Here is a 15,380-nt window from a genome sequence, read left to right as displayed (position 1 = left end):
TGTTATATTAATGTTGTGAGCTTGTGTCTGAGCTTGGGCTGAAACAAACTGCTTTCCTGAAACTTTCCCACTAATGATCAAACAGTACCAAAGGAGCTGATACCTGATGGGTTATGGGTTGACATGGGGATTGCAAGACAGTGGAGGAAAATAAATTTACTTTCTGCAGAAGTGGCAGGAAGCCCTAGCTACAGGACAGTAATATAATGACCATGACTGCATGCTACAGGTGTATGACAATTACAACCCAACATATTTGTGGGGGGGTTGTTTTTGGGGAGGGGGAGTTGTTTGGCTCTCTGGACTTTTTAGAATACAGTGTATTGTAGCTGAACTCTAATCTCCCCGCCGCTGCCCCCCCCCAAGTCAAAGTGAAAAGACTTGCTTATTTTTTTTTCCTTCTCAGTTACAACAACCCAAGCCTATTGATAAAGCTACTTGGTTGTAAATGAGGGTAAATCTTATCTGAATGAAAGTCAGTCCTCAACGCTGGCACACTCTCTGTTCCATCAACAGAAGTCCTTTAGAGAGAAGGCTGCCACTGAACTTGTAGTTTTCCAACTGAAATGAACCACCTTTCCTTTTAAAAATGAATCCTGAGCTCCTTGAAAATGTTAGCTATACGTTTCTTCCTGATATGTCCAGTCCCTTCTGGGACCATAAATGTTAGCAAAGCACTTGACTGGTGTTTTGCTCAGCCCAAATTTTGCTCTTATTCCTTCATAATTAAGGAATGGAACGGGCAGCAGATATAGTTTGGTTTCACAGTTAGGGGATGGAAAGAACAGGCTGCAGGGAGTTTTGCACAGAGCAGGGATCTCTGCAAAGCTGTCATCTATCAGGGTGTAGTCAATGGGCCCTGGAAGCCCACTCCTTCAACTAATATTCTGCAGCAGCCAGGCTTTGCACAGGCAGCTGGAGGAGAGAAGTAAAACAGTTCTTAATTCATTAAAAGCCAGGATGAATTCAGATCCTGAATCTACCTTTTCCCGCCAGAGGGAATTTAAAATCTGGATTCTGATGCTGAAGCTTGAATTGGCATCTGCAGATGTCAGGGGGCCTTAAAAACAGTGATAAGCTAGGCGAAGGGCAGGGTTCTGCCTATAAGACATATGAACACACATTTCTGCTTGTTGGACCATATATTCCTGTAATAGCCTCCTCCCTTCACCCCTCCCCCAACCCCATATTAGAACTACAGAAGACATATTGTGAGCTCTGGTGGCCACTTGTATCCCTCACTCACAGCACCAATAAGCTGCCATTGTGTACCTTTCCTCAGAACGAACATAAAAGTGGACTGAAAGAGAAAAAAACCTCTTCCCCTTTTCTTCTTCTCCCATGGTGCTAGACCACAGGCATCCTCTCTTCCACCTTCCAAGAGAATGCCCTCAGCACTAGGCTATGGGAAGGACTAGCCTGGAGACAGTCTTCACTTCACCTGTGAAAGCTGTGCTTCTCCACAGAAAGGAATGTAATATTTAAACCACCAAAAAGAAGTGAGAGAGAGCATGACTGTAGCCCAGCAAGGAGTAGCACACAGTTGTGCTGCTGCTACTTGTCCCCAGGCAATGCCCCTGCACACACGCTCTGGCATATGGCAAGTTACCCCAGGTGGGGTAGGGGAGGCTTGGACCAGCACCTAGACTGGTCCCAGCAGCCTTCCCTGGGTCCTGGGGACTCCCAGGGCTCCAACAGCTGTAATCCAGGCAGGTGGAGCCTGACCAGCAGCCGGAGCATGGCTCCAGCCAGCCGGGCTCTGGTTTTGAGTGGCGCATGCTGCCATGTGCGCCACCCCATTTTTTTCTGCTGCAGTTTTTTTTTTACCCTGGGCTCTCAGATGGGTCTGTGGCACCCTGGACTGCACATGTATGCTTGTCTGGATGCTTCCTAGATGCCTGGCACCCAGAAGTTAAGTGTAGCAAGCTCACAATTCAGTGCCTCTGTAGATGTGGGCATTGGTGATATAAGGGGATTTTGATTAAGACCTGTTTGGTAATGAGTAAGTCAGAATTAAGATTGGTATTGGAGACGTATGAATTCCCCAAGTTCCCAGCATCACAATTTGTTTTTTACTGGCTATCATTCTGTTCTTGTTTTAAATGGCAACATATTTTCCATTTTAATTTTTTTGTCAGGAATAAGACAACAATTTATTTCAGATGTTGCTTTGCTTAAGGAGAGTAAAGAGGGAATGCAGATCACAAAAGAGTCAAGCTTTTGGTTTAGGATTCACCTGTGAACTGTGCAGTTGAGGCCCTTCTCAAGTCCAGAAGTGCCTGTTGGGTTTTCTGATCAGGGCTCTGTCCTTAGCAGTAAGCACCACCTATTGGATTTACTCTCTGAGATGTTAATATTTTCATCCTATAACTCAGAACTGGTGCAGTGTGCATTTTAAAAATAAAACAAATTGCTCTGAGTCCCTCGCTGTAGTGAGGTGTTGGGAGTCATATGAGAATGTGTGTGTCTGGGAGGTAGACAGATTCTCTACCTGGAAATGGCTTGCTATTATTAGCTGTTCAGTTACCAGGGGTTATGTAAGACAATTGAAGCTCTGTTTTTTAACAGAGACATGATTCATGCTACTTGTAGTAACAGTAACCACCTCCAAACGAGACAGAAAGCAGACACAGACAAAAGGCTGGAGAAATCAATGCTGGCTGAGCACAGCCATTCTCTTGATACCTTCTGCCTCTCAAACAGAGCACTCGGGTTATCAAGAGTGGAGATTACTGCTAATTCTGGATCACTTGAAGTCTCCTGGATTCACTGAGTTGATGCATCTGTATCAGTGGCCTTTGCTCAGAAAGACTGGGTCTGCGGGAGCTGTGACAATGGGTTGTACTCAGCATTCTTTACACCGTCCCTGGCAGCGTCTGTGGTATGCTGAGTGAGACTGAAGTAGCTGTAAGCAGAACTAGCACTCCTACTCTATTTTCTCAGTTACTCCTGCTGGGAAAGGCTGGAACCAAAACAACTTTTGGCTTCTCTGTAGTTAACACTTCCACAGTCATTTTTATAGTAATGCACAGGGAGAGCTGAGACCAGGAGTAGCTTTGAACTTCTGCCAGCGCTCTTCATTAGAGCAAATTGTGAAGTTTGCTTTAAACTAAACTAGCTGCAAGTTCCTTACAGCCAGCATTCTGGTACCATTGCCTACATCGCCTCCTGCTGGGGGGAGGCAGGCATCAGAGTCTCCACTACAAGTATATTCACTTCCACTGTTCTCTGCAATGACTTCTGCTGATAGAGGCTGGGGGCAAGGGAGCAGCAAGCTCTTCATCAAACAGTGCTTCAGCCCATCCCTACAGAACTTCTTGCTCCTATGAAAGTGGGGTAATGTTCAGCTGCATCTAACCGATGCACCTACGTCTCTAATAAAGCTGCCTTCTGAGAAAGGCAAAGGACTATAGTAGCTGTTAGGTTTCCCGAAATCAGCATTCCTGTGTTACTCCATAAAGTATAGTGCACTGCAGTACAGTATAACACATTTTTTATAGAAGTGGTATAAAATTTTTGGATTTGAGATCCTCCATAACTTTTGTGAATTGAGTGGCACCCCATTTCAAAAATGAATTTATATCTTACTGTGTTTACCTACTAAGCAGGTAGGTGCCCATCCTTATCTGCTTATCTCCTCACACCTCAACAACAGCATCTTGGTTGAGAATCACTGTTCTATAGTAGAGTATAACTTATTGAAAGATACTGGGATGACTACAAATTGCAGGCCAGGAAAGTAGAAACCACTACATCAGATGATTTTTGCTATCAAGAAGAAATTAAGGATTTGGAAATAACTTCTTTCCTACTTGTAAAAACAGCACTCCTACATTAGCAGTGCTTAACTAACAGAAGAGACAACCTCCTTCAACTTCATTCTCTAAGGTTTTTTAAATGACCAGAGAAATAGCCTTTAATATGCACAGGAGAGAGCTAAATACTCAACTTTAATAAATCTGGAGTGAGTAAGACTTGTTAATAGTGGAATAAAAACAATTATAATAATAATTACCATTTTTCATTCTTATTAATGCATTATACCTTATATATGGTATGTGACAGAGATCACTTCTCCTTCTACTAATATTAGTAGTCATTCTGCATCAGCCATGCTCCATGCAGCCCTTAGCAGAGAAATAAAAAAATAACTAACAATTCATTAGAAGTCAATCTGTACTCAGATCCAGAATCCAACTTTTCCCAGCATGGGGTATATGTAATCCAGACCCTAATATTAAAGCCTGAGTTTTCATCTGTACATTTCAGGCAGACTGGGGAAAAATCCTGTTTAGACACAGAAGATACACTACCTTATTTAAAATATCAAATAATTATTGCAAATATAAATCACACCTCAGGACATATTGCACTCAGTGACTTGACATTTCAAATGATGAGTTTCACAAATGTGCATAACCATCAGATTTGATTGAACAGTGGTTTAGAATAAATTCACATGTTCATCTAAAAGTTTTTAGCACTGTGATCTGGCACTGAAGCATGAAACCGGAAATCTACAGTGGCTTTCTCCTTGCTTGTGATGGAGCAAACTCTTTGATCAAATCTTCAAACTCCTAGGCTGCAGTCAGTTATCCCTCAATGGATAATCATGCCAAAGCTCAGAGTTCCCCATTTCACCATGGATCCTGTGTGATTTTTTTAATCCTTTTCGACACAAATTTAACAAGCATTCATCTCCAATTTGAGGCTGACACCATAAAGTATACGGGAAGAACAGCATATGGATTTGGAAGAATTTGCTTTGGGTTCTTTTTATCTGACCTCTGTTTTCACTGGCTTGGTTACTGATTCTCTAACAGTTGATTCACTCGAGGAACTCTCTACAGATTAGTGACACGTATCTGGAAAGACAATTTACAAGATATTTGAGTCTTTTTGCAACATTGGCATTGTGGTATGGTGAGATGTTATGAATCTTAGAGCCTGGAGACAAGGCATTCCTAGTGAGGGACTTTGGGATATGACCTCTGTATCTCAGGAGATCAGAGAAAGCTAATGTCTTGTCTCTCTCAAAACACAGCACAAAGCACACATTTTTATGCAGACTTTCCCCTAATGGGATGTCAATGTATTAACTAGCAAGTAGTCTTTCTCCCAAGAAATATCTCTTTCCAAAGGCAGTCAAGTAATTAAACCTCACTTTACAGAGAAGAGTTTTTCCAAGAGGATGCTGAGTTCTTTTAATTCTTGCATTTGCCCACTTGATAACATGGGGATTATTGGATGGCTAGTAAAGGAAACAGATGGGTAAATGAAGTTTCCTTTTCTGCTCTGCATTTCTGCAGCAAGTTGGCCAAGTAAGTCTAAATTTCTATCTGGTGCAACTCCATTGACATTAGTGGAATCAAGCCTTATTTAAAGAGAACCTCATGAATAGATTATTTATGAGAGAGTCTCCTCTTCCTGCACCACGAAAGGATAAATCAGGCTGCTGGTTGAGAAGAGCCATGAAAGCATGAGAACCCTAGGATCTTCTGACCACACAAGAGAACTGAATCTTTCTGCAGCAAGTAATGTACAATCACAAGTGTTGTCTTCAGGGCAGATGCCAGTTGATACATTTCATCTTTATGAAGTTCTTTCTATGTTGACATAGTGCAGCCAGTGCATAGAGACAGGTGAAAATAGACTGTGAGTTTGCAATCTCTTGCTCTTTGGGGAAATCTTGTACATTCTTCTTTTCCCTGACATCTGTGGAACTGAGGGCCTGTTGCTTTGGAGATGTACTAAAATGTTTGTAATCACAGCAGTAGACTGAACCAGTTTGTGAGAAATAGACCAGCCATTCTCCTTTTATACTTGCATTGTTTTTATTCTTCCTGAAAAATAATGTCCTTTCAGACTTCATTTGACGTCTCCATGATGTCGAACAGATTTGGAGAAATCACCAATATTTTGACAGGGTTCCTTGGCAATGAAATGTTCATGAAGCTCAGCTGTCATGAGCTCATCTGGCTCCTCTCACCAAAGGAGTGGATTGGATAGATATGTTACTGCAACAGTTTAATTCCTACTCATTTTCTGGGTTCCTGGTGGCTGGACTGATGGCAATTTGTTATTTTAGAGGTAAAAGCAGTGACAGTAATGGAGGCATAGGTTCACCTTCATTCTTTGCTGTCCATGACTGCAAGTGAGTGTCACGTTTTACAGCTGCCTTTCAGTGACATAGTAGTGCCTCTATGGTGCCCTGGTCACCTTTAACAAATGATTAGGGACCTACTGAATTCATGGCAGAAGTGGGGTGAACTGTGGCTCCTTTAATCTTGCAGGTTCCCTCATGTCCCCATCCCTTCTTTCCCCCGACCCTCCCAGCTGATTGATGGAGGGGCCCCACTTGCAGCTCACTCCTGATCAGCAGGGAAGTGAAAACTGTGGGTTTTAAGTTTGACACCATTTTTACCTTCTGCCACTGATTGGCTGAGGGGCCCTGGATGATCCTGCTGTTCGTTGCTGATTGGCGGGGAGGCAAAAAGGGCACCATTTTTGAAACTGCGGTTTTAGCTTCCCTGCTGATCAGGAGGGAGCGGCGGAGTCCTCCACTAATCAGTGAGGGTAGGGGCAAAGGGTGAGGTGCACGTGGGGGAACATGCAATATTAACGGAACCACCATGCACTCTACTTCCTCAGTGAATTTGGTAGGTCCCTACAAATGATGCATATGGCATCTAAAATTTCATCAAAGCAGGGTTTTTTTCTCCCCGTTTCCATGTTTGCCTCCATGTTTTTCTGTTTTGATCTCCCTGTCATAAATCAGGTTCATCATAATTTTGCCATGTTGCGTTTTGCAGCAAATGAGCTCTTGGGGCTGTTTCTGAGTTCACACTGGTTCCAGCACCAGTAAACATCTATCTTCTGATAGCACCCAGAGGTCCCAGCCTGGATTGGGGCTCCATTGTACTGTATATCGTACAGACATATCTATGAAACAATCCCTGCTCCAGCAAGCTTGCGTATGTGTAACTCCAGTGAACCCAATGAAGTTACTCTTTATTTCCCTCTGCTTCAGTGTTGGCCTCACTCATACCTGACTGCTATAGGATGCTATTACGATGTTTGCACACTTTGTGATTCCAAGAGGTGTTCAAATACTGTAATGACAGACACTTTATGAAAAAGAAATAGAATCTAATATGATTCAATTTAATTAAAGTATTTTCCCTAAGATCATTTAAAAAATTAGCAAAAGGAAATATATGCATCAGCAGTATCAGTCTATCTGCATGTGTGTGTGTGTGAAATATTAATACACAATTCATTTTCTTCTCTGTGTCTGTGGTGAAATGGTTGATTGTTCCACTTTGGTCTTCCTCATGACTGGGCATGGCATCACAAATGTGCATATCCTCTGTGAGCTGCCACTCCAGGTCTGGTGGTGAATTGTCTTTTCTTTGACTTAGACCTCTGAGCAGGTCATGGCCAGTCTTGCTCTTTTTAGACACTAGTTACCTAACAAATTCCAAGTAAGGCAATTGGGAGTCCCAACAAACATTTTCTTTCCCATATTCTGAATCTTCCCTCCGGGCTCCTTTCACAGCTCATGAGCTCTTAACAAAAAAATATATATATATCCAAAGCCTCAGCTTTAGGTCCTAGAGGAAATGTTTTCGCTCGATCTGAGCCTTCAAGATACTACATCTTCAACAGCCCCAGCCTTAGGAAGTACTAAACTAAATGTGCAGTAACTACAGGGCCTTAACAAATGTGTAGACACGCCCCAGGAACCAGAGAGCCAGTGGATTACAATGTGACTTGGAATTTATCTTTTTCCCTAAGTGCCAGGTTGCAATTTAAGAAAAGAATTGTGGCTCAAGTAAAGTGAAATGTTATAGTAGCAGATAACAGAGAGGGAGACATAGATACCGATAAGCATTAGACACTTTGTACAACACACACTGGGAACAAGATGCAGAGCTGACTATAAACATGCATTGCTATTCCAGATTTCAGTAAGAACCCCTGGGGTTTGAGGGAAGATATTTCTCTCCAGTACTTTTTCAAAGATGTCTTTGTGGCAAATTGGCCCTTACCAGACTAGAGCAGCATCCAGCCCATCGCATTCAGTGCAGTGGTTATCAGCCAAATCATGCATCCAGTCTCAGCCAGCCATTCATGTTAGCTTAGCACTTCCTGTCTGAAGTGACCGCAGATGTAGAATCCCCTGCTCTTCTCCATTCCTCTCTGTACAGCATGCTGGTGGGGTATGTCCTCACTAGTAGGTTGAGGCTCCAGTATCTGCCTGGCTCAGTTAGCTCAGATCCTGAAGTCTGCAATATGTAATAGGCAGGGTGCACACTAGTACACTACCCTGTTACTAAGCATTAATGAAGTACACCCAGGGCCCAGGGTTGTTCACTTTTGGTTCTTGCACGTTATATGCTGAGGGATGATACCACGGACAATCATAAGCATCTTCCCAAAAGTAATATGACAGTGATAAAAAGCTTGCTTGACCCAGGCATCCCAGATTGAAAACATATTTATAATCAGGAAAAAGGCTCCAACTAAACATGCTTCCTTCTTTCTCAAGAGATCTACCCTGTATGTGGATTTGGAATAAGATTTGTTCACTTTAATGACAAAAATAAGTTGTTGCTCCCTGATTGTTCTGCAGAGCCAGTGCCACTTCAGGACAGCTGATAAGACGCATCATCAAATCGATCTGCTAAGGACTTCATTAATGGGGATCATGAAAGAGGCAGAAAGAAACGTATATTTGTAGATACCACGTGGGAGAGGGCAATGTTACACTAGCAAGCTACAGAAATCAGCTTTTGATTATAAAACTGAGCTTATTTGGGCAGGAGCTATTAAGTGAAAACTAGAGACCTGCATGTCAGGTGCCAAACCCCAAACACAGAAGGAATCTTGTTTTGCTGACTGACACTAGCAGGCAGATCAGGTGAATATTATAAGCTCCAGGCAGGGAATATGAAAGGAACAGGATGGTGCCCTGGACTCAGAAGAACCTAGATTTAAGAACCAAGATGGAGATATCCTGGAAACAGCTAGGATCAGGACCTGGTGTTGTCAGGAAGCTTAAGTTTAGTGTTGTCTAACTTAACAAAAAAGGAGACCCCAGAGAAGAGTTGTGTGTAGAGGCTTTTGTGTATGCATGTGTTGTGCTAGAAACAGAGGTGGAATGCCACCTTCTTACACACATTTTAAGTAATATGATATGACAGACCATACCAGATCAATGGCGATGATTAATGAACAGCTCTGTTAAGGTGGCAAATGAGTAAAGAAGGGTCAAGACACAAATTACAGAAGCGGGGTAGAGGAGGGTCAGAGCATAAGAAGGTGGAGTTTGAGTTAGGAAGCCCATTAATCACCGGCATTATTATAAAGGACCAAATTTTGTGCTGACTTTCTGCCCCTTGTCACTCCACCAAAGCCAGCACAGAAATTGACCTGAAGTGTGCATCTTAAATCACAATCTGAAGTACCTCGCTGCTATCATAAAATGGACCTTCTTTAATAATAAACAGTGAAATGATTAATATGTCTTACTCCCTGTAAAATATTAAATAAGGCTTGGGCAGGGTGATGTGAAATAAGGGTGAAAACATATAAAACAGCTGATTTAGTACTGTTAATGGGAATGTTTTAACTAATAAACCTCTGCACTTCTGGAGTGCACTCATCCAAGAAACTCAGTGTCCTCAAAATCTTAATTAGGCCTAGCAACACCCCCCTCCCCACCCTCAACCCCATGAAGTAGATGCAAACCTTCTCATTTTACACAGGGAGGAACTAAGATACAGAGGAGCTGCATGACCTGCCCAAGGTCCCGAAGTTCAGCTGTGGCAGAGTTGCAAAGAAAACCTTCAGGATCCAGGCTCCCTCCTTCCTTTCTGGTGTATTTGTGAAGAATGATCCTCTTTTTGCCTATCTCCATGCTCCAAAATCTTTTTCAGTGGCCATCTCCTGAGGGGACACAAGACCCCTTCTTTACAACATGCTTGAGCACTGTTCCCCCAGCAAGATCCCTTGGGGTCTAAGCTGTAGTTTCACGGAGCTTATACTTTAAAGATTATCAGACACTTGATGTCCCCAGCGACAGTGTTTTCCTAGTACACGAAAGCACCTAAGTTGTTCAGGCCCTACAGGAAGTGCTGAGGGGAAAATGAAGCTGTCCAAGAGCCTGGACTCACAGCATACGCTGGTAGAATCAGACTTCACACCAGGGCAAACTAGCAGCAGATACACGATGTGTAGCCCTACATCAGTATGATGTACTTAAATCCAGCGGAGAATTGCTGTAGAAAAAAATAAGGGATAAAATAACACGGGTGTCCCTATTATCTCTTTGCAGCTTATCAGAGTGCAGCTATTTGTTGAAGGCAGAGGCAGGCCTGTTCCCCTGCCACCTGCAACCAAGAGGATGTAGCAGCATTTGGTGCATGCAGTTACCTGCTTCTGATCCTAGTATAATTTACATTGGTATATAACGCATTGCAAATTATGCTAGGGTAAATATGCCCTCTGTCCAGGCCCTACATGTTCAGGGACCTAAGACTTTATTTATAGTCCTTCATCCACAGTGACTTTCTCAGTATGCCTTGAGGAGTAAAATACTTATCTCATATTGACTTTCACATTGTCTAGTACCTAATTCCTATGCAGGTTTCCCTTGCTTTATGCAGGTTCTGTATGTGCAAATTCACTCTTATGCAATGACCCTTTTTATACCAAAAATTCATTATATGCAAGGTAAATTTACTCTGATGTGATCAGTGTGGTGGAAGCCCCCACTGACTGCACAGTCAGCTGCTTTGTGTGGCGCATTGTCGGAGTGATGCGCACCAAAATAGTCTCCTGTGTGGATCTGTGCTCCTCGCTCGATGTCTGTGATGTGTTTCTGTAGTTGCCATCCCCATTATGATAGCGCCTTGTGCTTGTGTGTACTGTCTGCTGTTGGTGAGTACCAAAATCGTCTTGTAAAAGTGGTAGAAATAGGTCTGGGGGTCATTACAGTCGAGGTCTTGGAACATACCCCTAATCTGTTACATTGTAAACTGGGTTCACTTTACACGAATTCAAGTTATGCGTCATTTTCCAGGAACCCATGTACAGCATAAAGTGAGGAAAACCTGTACATACATTTGGATCTCCATTTTCACCATTGTGTTTCCCTTCCTCTTGGTACTGTGAGAGTGCAGAGTGACTGGGACAATATGACAACAAACATTTCTTCTATAGAGCAGAATGATAAATGGAAAAGGAAAGAAGAGGTGTGATAAAATACATGGGGCTGGACTCTTTCAGTCCTTTGGCTTTTCTGAGCAAGGATGTTACAAGCTAGGTACAGGCGTTCAAAAAGCCGGGGGCAGAATCGGTCCAAATAACATGGTTTTCTGTAAGCAGCGTAGCTTAGATTGGTAGCAAACAGAATGCACATTTGTCATTTGGTGGGAACGCAAATCTGAGACCAGGTTTCACCATTTTTAAACCAAACTATCTGTGCCAAACCTGTTTTCTGTTATTGGTATTGACTGTTTTCTGATTACTTATATCAGTAAAGGTGTAATGTCTGTATCTGGCCATGGAGTGAAACAACAGGAGTTTCATCTGCTATCCTTTAGTCCTTCTGCCTGCAGAACTGAAGTTGGAGTAGAATATAGAGACGGACTGTAGGGTTGGGTGCCTGATAAGAGCTACAAGATTTAGATCATAGAAAGATGAAGAGACAGAGTTCAGTTAAAAAAATTGACCTATGAAATGTACAGGGGAAGCAAGGTCAAAATTAATAGAAACAGAGGTGAGGAGTGCAAGAAAATCAAGACAAATTGGAAGGAGAAAAAAAAAGTAAAACCTTGCTGAATGTTAACAATGAAACCTTAAACTACACAATTAGACCTTATTACACCCTTAAAACTAGTCCTTAATGTTTGTCAGAGATGTCACAGTGGTATGCGGTATCTGTCAAGCCAACGTACAGTTGATGTATGGTCTGAAGCCAAAATCCTTGTGAAATTCAATGGTTCTCACCAAGTTTTTGTTTTCAGTTTTTCAGATTTAATAAATCTGAAATTCAAAGCAAACTTCAAGAGGGGTGAACCCACCAGGGCAGGAACCAAAAAAGATATTTGCTTTGGCCCCTGTGAAATGTAACTGCCAAGCTTGAAAGAGAGCTGGTTACACAGATTCATCATTATTACAAAATGCATAAATTTAACTTATGCTGAATGCATGCTTTGTTCAATACATTATTAGAGGTGTATCAAGAAAAATCCTTTTGTGTGCTTGTAGGCATTCATCTCATTGTGTGCATCGTATACATTGTTGTTTTTTAATATTATTGTGTTGTGTTTCCCAGCATAAATTCAGTCTTTCACCACAAGGTAAAATACCTGTGAACTAACAGTTACATGGTTCTCCTGCTCCTGTGGGTTGGTTTGACTTTTTTGTTAAAGTAAATACTGGGGGCTGCTGCTTTGGTTGCCCCTTCCCTTCCTTTTAGTTAATTACTGCTAATCATGCTGGGGAAAATCATGACTAGCAAGATTAGCTTTGTATGAGCAAAATCACTGATGTCCACGAAGCATGTATGAGTGAAGTGAACATGGCTTAGCTTATCAGTTAGCTTCAGACATAACTTCAGCCTCCCAAGGCACCAAAGGATCATAGTAGGTACAGAAAGAGAGAGAGATGTGCTGTAAGGCTAGAGCAGTAGCACCCAACCTTTTGGCCTCTGAGTCAGATCCCACATGGGGTTGGTGCCTAGGATCAGACTCTGTGCTCTGGTTGCAGTCACTAATATGCAAGGCCATGTTATCCAGTGTACAGGGCTCCCTGTGGGTCCAGAAATTTGGCAGCATGGAAGCAGCAGTTAATGCTTCCCCTGCTCCCCCACTACCAAGTTTTCAGACCTGTGGGGAGCCCTGCCAGATCTGGCCTGTGGGCCAGGGCTTGAACACCCCAGATCTAGAGAATTCATTTCGCAAAGGATTTGCCACAGCCTACAAAGCTCTGCAGTGCTCAGATTGAGGGATGTGGTTTAGCCAGTAAGAAAACTAGGAGCCATTTGCAAAAGCCAGGTCTGAGTCTGGAATTCTGCACTTTACCAAAGATCAAGGGACTTCGGATTTTTTCTGTTTTAGGTCACTAGTCCAAATCCCTCATAGGGCAGGATATGGTCTCTCATAGAAGACATTACAGACTGAAAGCTGTAACTGAAGTTAGATCTTCACTGACAGACTGGAAGGAAATTATGCCTTTGGTTTACTTTTGTCTTCACCATGGCATCTGCTGATGGCTGCAAGGAGATTTATTGAGTGTCCTCTTTTAGACTGTTCCACTATGATACTAGCCATTGTTGCAGTGGAGAGAAAGCAGGCAGACAGTATCCTTTTCTCTCTTTTCCTGTTTTCTAGCTGAGTCAGCTATTTATGCCTGCGTTCTGAGCAAGATTAGATAACACACTAGGAAAAAATCTGGTGCTTGATGTTGATGTTGTCATAATGGGTAATCTCCAAGACCATGAAGGAATTCTGTTCTGTGGTTGCTTGGTTCTTGGTTCCTCTACTGGCAGTCCTCGGACTTATGACACAATTGGTTCCTGAAAACCACGTCTTAAGTTGAAACGTCGTAACTTGGAACCAATTTTCCCATAGGAACAATGTTTTAAATGGGGGATTGGTTCCCGAACCAAGGCCCGACACCCTATTTTCACCAAAAAAAACCCCAAAATTTTGTACTCAGTCAATTATAGATGAGTAATATAGTTACATTAACGTATTTATATTGTAAATAGCAATCATATTGATTTGGAAGGACTTCTTTGAGGTGACTTTGCTGGACTTTTTGAAAGGCTCTTGGTGGGGACTTTTTGAAGGGTTCTTGGCTGGATTCTTCTCAGGAGCGTTGGCCGCAGGTTTTTCTGGAGTCTTGTCTGCTTTTTTAAAGAAAGTATCCAAGGAAGTTTGGACAGGTGTTCTTCAGGGAGATAGGTGACACAGCAACCTGTTCGCTGTTATGGTGTCACATCAGATCAAGCATTGTAAAGTTGAAACTGACATCAGAAAGTTGAAACAGGGTGTCAGTTTAGAAATGTTGTAAGTGCAAAAGGTTGTAACTCAAAACGTTGTAAGTCAAGAACTGCCTGTACATCCTAAAGACCTGGAGGAGGTTGCATGGATAAACCAGGGAGACTGGGGACCAGATTCCACTTTTATCTATAGCTGGGTTTGGGATTATTGAACAGAAGACAGAATTTATCCCTACCAGATTTACCTTTGGGCATGGGCGGCTCTATAATGTAGTAAACTGATCTTATACTACATACTGTAGTAAAAGTGGAGGAGATACACCCGTGCACAGCCCAGCTATGCAGTAATTCATTCAGATCCAGAGGAAAGTTACCCTTTCAAAACCTGTAGTCATTTTTCTACATAGAGCATTTTGTGTGTCTGCTCCCCAGGTAAGCTTTTCTCAGTGCACTCTGGCTCTTTCACTGGAAGTTGCCAGGCACTGTAATGCAGCTTCCCGCAGGAAGCTAGTTTGGGACAGCTGGTCCTGTGTCCACTCCTAACTATGGAGTAAATATACTACACAGTGGGTGCATTTAGACGTACTGTTAATACAAGTGAATAAACTAGAGTGCAGTTCACATTGGAGTTTATTGTTCCTGGGCACCGCATTTACACATGCGCCTGGGACCACAGCATGTTGAGTTGGGTCAGAGCAGCCCTGGCCAGCAGGGGGCACCAGAGGTCAGCCTGTCAACCTGGGGCTTCTCAGATCCAGCTCAGCATGTTGTGGAGGGGCTGGCCGAGGCACTAGGGTGTTCCAGTGCAGGGTTTGCCAGCAGGCGGCCCCCAGAATGAAGCACCCTCATGCCCCAGCCAGCCCCGTCAGCATCTACATGTGCATTGCAGCTCACTAAATAATGCTACTGCAGGATAGTACCTATGTTTACAAGTACTAACCTACAGCAGAGTTAATTAGTTTTCCTGTGCCCTAATAGGGTCACATGTGTAGATACTGAGACTTCACTGTGGAGCTAATTAGACAACTTAAGTAAACATCTCATGTAGATGCACCCAGTAAAATCCAAGGTAAATTGCCCCATAATGATCATGTTGTGGGTCTACATTCTCTCATATGCAAATGTGCAGCATATCAGTTAACTTTACAGCAAATTCTCTCATTTTGGTAGCCTACTAAAATACATTCTGTTTGGTTCTTTTCAGTACAGACGCAGCCTCTCTGTTCCCTGCCCCAATGAACGTCTGCACTAGGTCCAAGGCTTGGAGTGACTTACCTGAAGAGTGACACCATTCAGAAACCACTGTAAGTAAATGCTACATCCTATAAAAGACTTGTTCAAAAAATTGGTATGAATTTGATGTCAT

At 42.7% G+C, this 15,380-nt stretch overlaps 1 protein-coding gene across 1 annotated transcript in view; it reads left to right on the top strand.

Moving 5' to 3' along the window:
• ZBTB20 (zinc finger and BTB domain containing 20) overlaps positions 1 to 15,380 on the top strand; it is a 416,371-nt gene that overhangs the window by 353,191 nt on the left and 47,800 nt on the right. The window contains exon 5 of the mRNA XM_090056540.1: positions 15,219 to 15,318. The gene's annotated coding sequence lies outside the window, so the exon portion shown is untranslated. The remainder of the gene's footprint in view (positions 1 to 15,218; positions 15,319 to 15,380) is intronic.

This window comes from Crocodylus siamensis, chromosome 1 (assembly GCF_052110815.1).
Source record: "Crocodylus siamensis isolate JL-2025a chromosome 1, ASM5211081v1, whole genome shotgun sequence".
Lineage (NCBI taxonomy): Eukaryota > Metazoa > Chordata > Crocodylia > Crocodylidae > Crocodylus > Crocodylus siamensis.
Note: the sequence above shows the minus strand (reverse complement) of the source record. Positions and strands in the feature narration are given on the sequence as shown.